At 50.7% G+C, this 6,878-nt stretch overlaps 1 protein-coding gene across 1 annotated transcript in view; it reads left to right on the forward strand.

Moving 5' to 3' along the window:
• The first annotated feature begins 1,084 nt into the window (after positions 1-1,084).
• The window catches only part of A4galt (alpha 1,4-galactosyltransferase (P blood group)), a 29,077-nt gene continuing 23,283 nt past the window's right edge, over positions 1,085-6,878 (forward strand). Inside the window, exon 1 of the mRNA XM_013348824.2 lies at positions 1,085-1,116. The gene's annotated coding sequence lies outside the window, so the exon portion shown is untranslated. The remainder of the gene's footprint in view (positions 1,117-6,878) is intronic.

Raw genomic sequence — 6,878 nt, forward strand, 5'->3', positions numbered from 1 at the left:
TCTCTCCAGCCCACACAACGTCAATTGGGTTTTCAGGTGGGAGAAACCTATCTTCCCAGCATTTGTGAGGCAGAGGCAAGTCACAAGTTTAACCACTATGGTTTACACATATATATCCGTTACCAAGAAAGTTGTGGGCTAAAATGAGACCCAGTCTGAAAAATCCAAAACAAAATAAAACCCTGGAGTAAGGAGAACTAATGGGAACGAGAGGGACAGGCTCGCCAGATGGCTGTCAGCGGGAGGCTGAGGATCTCCTGGAAAAGAAGGGGTGGGCACACCCAAGAACTGGGTAGTGTCAAAACCGGGTTTGGGGGATGAGAGTTGCCTACAGATTCACTTATTCAAAACCTCTTTACCCGGACTGTTCTGGGAGTCGGGATAGGGTGTTTCCATTTTCTCAGAGTCCTGGATGCCGATTTGGGTGGCGAGAGTGACGAAGGGGGGCTGACGTCCAGCAGGGGAGGAGAGCTGGCTGGGAAACTGCCTCTAAGGGACAGCTTGCAGTGGGCCCAGCCCTTCCCTGGATCATAGCAGGCCAGGGAGTGGAGAGTGTTTTCAATAGACGCTGGGAAGTGGCGTCTGGCCGACTCCAGTTCAGACTCTCTCCTTCTCAACTGCAGTACATTCAAGTAACTACCCAAACTGCTTTGAGCCTGGCTTTTTGTTCTTTTCTTCATCTGTTAAAATGAGAAAACGGAACCAGGGGTTGGGGACTCATTCCTGTCTTCCCAGCGCTTGGGAGGCTGACGCAAGAGGACGGCTAGGAGTTCGAGGGCAGCGTGGATTCGAGAAAGAACTCTAGGGTCTCAGAATAGGATTGCACGTTGTGTAGCGTGGGTGGCCCGGAGGCTCAGAAAGCGGTTCACACCTGTTGGTTACCGGCTAGCGATGACTCAGGTCGTGGTCCCCGTTCAGTCAACACCCCCTATAACACCCCCCTTCGGGCTTCCTGTAGACTCTGAGGACAAGCTTCAGGCGAAAGGTTGTACAGGGACCCGCCGGGCAGGGCGGGCTGATCCCGCCCAGGGCTGGAGGGGCGGCGCTCCTGTCCGCTGTGCTCAAGCCACCGCCCTCCAGGGCCGCAGTAGCTGCCCGCCGCCGCGGGAGCCAGAGGTACTTGGGGCTCGGGGTCAAGGCGGCGGGCGGGAGTACTCGTTGGGATCCAGGGCTCCCCTGATCTTGGTATGGCGGGGAGGTGAGCCTCGAGACTCCAGAGACCCGGGTCCCCGCCTTGCCACCTGTTCCACAGGTGACAATTATCCGCGCACCAGTTCCGCGCTGTGGTCCCTCCATCACCGCCTGTATCCGAACTGCGCCCCGAAGTTGAGCCCTGCGCGGGCTAGTCTGGGCCGGCTAGGGTTCCGAGATTCACCCCGCAGCCCCGTCGGCTCTTGGTGGGTGAGGTCCACCGGGGAGGGGGACGACTGGGTTTCCGAAGCCCGTTGCCAAAGCCCTGCTCGGCGACCTTGCGCGCGCAGGAGTTCTGGGAGGCCGCGGCGTGGCGAGTCCGGGAGAGGACTGGACCACTGCGCGCTGCAAGGAGGGCTGCGGACTGGGAGTAGGCGGCACTGCCTTTCCGGATGCTCCGGCCTCGGACCCGCCGCACGGGGAAGGGTCTTTAGGTGGAGGGGATAGCCTGGGAAAGAGCTGGAGAGCAAGGAAAGCCGGCATGGAGCCACTGATCCCAGCGCTCGGTCTGGGGATCAGCACGCTCTCGCCTCTCCTCCAGATGAGAACAATTGAGGTGGAGTTGAAGTCTGATGGGATTGGAAGAGGCTGCGGCTAGGAGATTTATCCTATCTACGCGTCTTCGCTGTTAGGGTGAACCCCCTAACCTCCGTTTCCTTGCATGGGGCTAGAAGTTCTCATCTGCTTGTCATTCTGCTGAACCTCTCGTTTGCTGGAGATTAAAAGTCTCCTCGTGGACCCTCAAATCTCTCACGTCCACGGCAATCCAGCTGCTGCAACCCCACCCGGTTCCGAACTGCCTACCTCTCCCCCTACACCGCTCTGACCTTTCTGCTTTCTCCTAAAGAATGAGGAATCCGATTTAGTAGGGCTGCCCCCGCCCCCTCAGCTGCACCCGCAATCACCCCAGCCTTTGACCTTGTGTGGGTCCCTAAAGCCACCTACGCGCTTTAAGCGGAAATCCCACAAAGGAAAGTCCTCAAATCAAAGGCCTAAATGCACCGGAGCTGGGTGGAGGGAGAACCTTCCTCCTGGTTTTTGTTTTGTGTGTGTGTGTGTGTGTGTGTGTGTGTGTTTTGTTTTTGACAATGTTTTTCCAGCGGCTCGCGAACCGCTCAGTATGAGGGCTCCTACCTGGAATTCTCTTGGGTTTACTTTCTTTGCGTCAGTTATGGCCCTACAACTGTCTAGGTTGACAGGATTAGTCTCAGGGAGAGGTGGTGACTCAGTGGGAGTAGTGATGAATGGCCCAGGGTAGGCCGGGACCTACCGCATCAGCCCAAATCAGCCTGCTCTTGGTGGGGTATGGAAATCTTAGTCCATAGCGTTCAATGACCCAAAGTAACACCTTTGTTGACCGAGCCACCTCAACTGCCCTGGTTATTGTTTTGTAATGCATTTGTTTCTTTTAGCTACTGATACTTTTTGTTTTGAGACAGGGTCTCACTGTGTAGCCCTGCCTGCCCTGGAACTCTATGGAGATGAGACTGATCTCCAACTCAGAGATCTGCCTGCCTCTGCCACCCCGATACTGGGATTAAAGGCCCTCCCCACCCCCATGCTGTGCCCACCTAGATACTGTTACATTCTAATAAATGCATACATGTATACATTGCTGGATTTTCCCAGAAAAGAATTAACTGGTCAGTGTGTGAGAATGAGAATGTCCCTCAGCTGGCTCTACTGAAGCCCTGAGTCTTGGCACACTTCCTCAGGCTGTGGGTGTATCTTGGTTTTCCCTAGAAATGAAAAGGAGGAACCCAGGGTTTGTGCGATGTGTCCAGCAGTGCCAGCTCTTCAGTGACGGCTTTGCCCCTTGTCCTGCCTTCCACAAATGGTTCCTTCTCTATTGTAGTTTAGCTTTCTGCTCCTGTCGCTACATGGACATGTTTGAAGAGCTGGGGTTTTTGCCGTGGTGGTTTGGTTTGAGATTTATTTATTTTCTTTCTGTGTCTGAGCATTTTGCTTGTATGTATGTGAACCCCACTGGTGCCTGGTGTCCTTGGAAGTCAAAAAGGGTGTCCAGTCCTCTTAAACTGGGAGTTGAGAGTCATCACCGTGTGTTTCCTGGGAAGCAATCCTGGGTCCTCTGAAAGAGCAACAGGTGCTCTTAACTGCTAAGCTGTCCCCAGCTCTGGGAGCTGAGTTTTATGGGTTTGTTTGTTTAGGGTTTTTTGTTTGTTTGTTTGTTTTGAGATAGAGTCTCAGGCAGCTCTGTGCAGGCTTCTGCACTATGTAGTGTTAAGGTGGTCCTTAAGCTTCCAATTCTCTTGCCTCCCAGAATGATGGCACTATAGACTGCAGTGTCCAGTTTTTTTGGGTGCCGGGCATCAAATTTAGGGCTTCATGCAATTTAGCAGTCTAGCAACTAGGCTTCACTCCACCCTCCATGAGGAGCAGATTTTTTAATTTAATTTTCCTTTGTGTGTGTGGGTGTATGTAGATGGATGTTTACTAAGAGACTTGGCTACATTTAGAAGCTGATTGTGAATAGGCAGAAAAGGGCTCTGCAGAGACGTAGGGTGGAGGAAGTCAATAGTCTGAGGCCCCAGGGGACCCGGGAAGTAGGAGGAAATCAGCCTGTATCTGGGAGAAGTAAGGGCAAGAATTGGGAGAAAGTACCTTTGAGTACCTTTGGGGGAGATGAGACTCTTCAGCAGGGACAGGGCTTCTGCACCCCAACTGAAGGATATCTGGGGCTTCCTTGATGCCAGCTGCTAGGGTTGGACTGACTGACTGAGTCTCTGACATCTGGAGTCCTCAGGTGTTGACATCCCCCCACTGATAAACACTCCAGGGATGGGGAAATATTTCACGTGGTTGTTTCCCTTTGGGGGCTTTGAGTCTGAATAGATTTTAAGAAGTGGAGCCCAGCAGCCCCAGTGTGACTGAGTCCCTTTCTCCCTCCCTGGGGACCTTCATTTCCTTCTGGGTACAGTGCCCTTCCCTCCTGGGCTGGGAGAATGGTCTTTCTTTCCAGTCTAGACCCTGCACCTCTCCCCTCGGCCCAGGTTCTCCCACAGACTCACCCCATCTGAAAATAGAACCTCTGAGGCCACGCCTGCTAGTGTAAGCTGGTAAGCGGGGAGCTTGGGCCACTGTGCACACAAACTATCAAGTGGACCAAACCCAGTGAGTTACTAACAGTGGAAACTTCTCGGCCCGCCCCACCCCCTACCCTCACTCTCGAGCCCAGAGGCGGGATTTTGCTTCCCTCCCTCCAGTTTCTCATTGGTTCTCTTTTCTTGGTCCTCAATTTCTCTCTTAATCTGCTTGGCCTCTTCCCCTCCCCCCCCTTCTTTTCTATCATGGACCCGACCTAGTTCAGTCTGGACTCTTCCCAGATCCCTCTGTCTGTACTTTCTCAGATCTACAATAAAAACCTCCTCAACCATCCCTAGGAGTGGTCCATGTCCTCATTTTCATTCATGGAGGCAAAGAATGTACTCTGCTGCCAAGCTAACCCGTGTGTGTGCGTGTGTGTGTGTGTGTGTGTGTGTGTGTGTGTGCATACATATATTGGGGTGGAGTTTTTTGTTTGTTTGTTTGGGTTTTGTTTTTTTGAGAGAGGATTTCTCTGTGTGTTGTCCTGGAACTTACTCTGTAGACCAGACTGGCCTTGTACTCAGAGATTCGCCTGAAGATACGTGCCACCACCACTCAGCTATATTTTTAAAAAATTACTGTTGCGTGTGTGTGTGTGTGTGTGTGTGTGTGTGTGTGTAGGCACTCGTGTGTGGCGGTCAGAGGACAATGCTGTAAAGCTGATTCTTCATGGATATCCCGGACTGAGCTTAGGTTTCAAGGCTTTCCCAGCATGAGCCATTTTCCTGTTCTGCCGCCTATTATTAATAATTTTATGTTAATTATGCATGAGCTAGGCAAAGAAGCACTCTACGCTTTTAGGTGTATTTTAATTCAATTGGGTGTGTGAGATGGGGAGATGGAAACAGCCTTGCTGTGTGGTCCAGTTTGGTTCAAACTTGGGTCAATCCTCCTGTCTCAGTCTCCCAAATGCTATGAATACAGGTGTGTTACCATGTGTCCAGCTTAATATTATTTTTTAACCTTCAAAGAATTGTATGTGTATGAGTGGTTTGCCTGCATATATGTCTGTTCACCGCATGTGTGCCTGTTGCCTTCAGTAGCCAGAGGGGAGCAGACACTCATGAGCCTCTATGTGGGTGCAGGAAATCAAATCAAATTCCTCTGCAAGAGCAGCCAGTGCTCTTAACTGCTGAGTCATCTCTCCAGCCGTAATCATTTTAATCTTATTATTTTTTACTTCATTTCTGAGACGGGCTCTCACGTATTCCAGGCTGGCCTTGAACTCACCTGCAGATTACCTTGAGTTTTTGATCTTCTTTGCCCCTACCTCCCAAATGCTAGGATTATGGAGTGAGCCACCATGTTCACTGTTTACAGTGTTGTGAATAGGACCTAGGGTTTATGTAAATAGATGTGGAACTTTTGTCCTGACCACTGGGTCTCAAATAATCACACATGTTAATTACAGAATGTTTGGCCTATAGCTCAGGTTTATTACTAACTAGCTCTTACAACTTAAATTACCCATTTCTGTTCATCTACATTTTGCAGTGTGGCTCTGTGGCTTTACCTGTTTTCTAACATCTTGCTTCCCCAGCAGGTGGCTCCGCCCTTCTCTGTATTTTCAGTTTGGCTTTCCTGCCTGGCCTTATTTTGCCTTGCTATAGGTCAAGGTAGTTTCTTTATTAATCAATGAGAGGAGTTTATATTCACTGTGTACAGAAGGATTATATCCCACTGCAGGTTTATCCTCGCTAGGCAACCACTACCCACTGAGCTGGAGCCGGGACATCGTTTTCTTTTGTTTCTTTGTTTGTTTTGTTTTGTTTGATGTCAGATCTCTTTTTGTAGTCCCAGTTCTCCTGGAACTCCCAATGTAGACCAGGCTAGCCTGGAAACTCAGAGAGATCTACCTGCCTCTGCCTCCCCAGTGCTGGGATCAAAGGTGTGCACCACCATTCTGGGCAAGTGTAGAAACTTTCAGGTGGACCAAATCCAGTGCTTTTCTGACTCAGGCAGAAACTTCTAGCCACCCTTTTGAGGATTATTGCAGTCACCTGGGTGTATGAGGCTGTGTGAAGGTCCTGGGGCTCAGGTTCATGGGGCCTTATTGTGCCTTTCACAGGGCATCAGAGGGTAACCTCACCCTGGCCCAAGGAAGCCAACTGCAGTTCCGGTACAGGACAGGAGTGACCCTTGGAGGAACAGGGACGGTGCTCTTGGGAAGGCCACAATGTGTGTCCTTATTTGTGCCCTCAGGAGGTCAGATGGGTTACGGTAGTTACAGTTGTGACTTATTCCTTAAATCCGAGCACTGGGGAGGCAGAAGTGGGGGATCTCTGTGAGTTCCAGCCAGCCAATGCTACACAGTGAGACCTTGTCTCAGAAACAGTTTTTGTCTTTGGATGGGGGTCAGTAATTTATAGGCAGCATTCTCCTGGATTAGTTACTTCATTTGATCCTGGAGAAAAGTCAGAGGTAATCCAGTCACATTCAGAGACCCTGTAGGTGTAAGCTGCCTGGATGCTTAGGGAGCAACTGTGTCCTGATTCAGTCCCCTTTAAGAAGGACCTTGGGGTTTTCTTTTCTTTTCTTTTCTTTTCTTTTCTTTTCTTTTTTTTTTTTTTTGAGACAGGGTT

Source organism: Microtus ochrogaster, chromosome 15 (assembly GCF_000317375.1).
Source record: "Microtus ochrogaster isolate Prairie Vole_2 chromosome 15, MicOch1.0, whole genome shotgun sequence".
NCBI lineage: Eukaryota > Metazoa > Chordata > Mammalia > Rodentia > Cricetidae > Microtus > Microtus ochrogaster.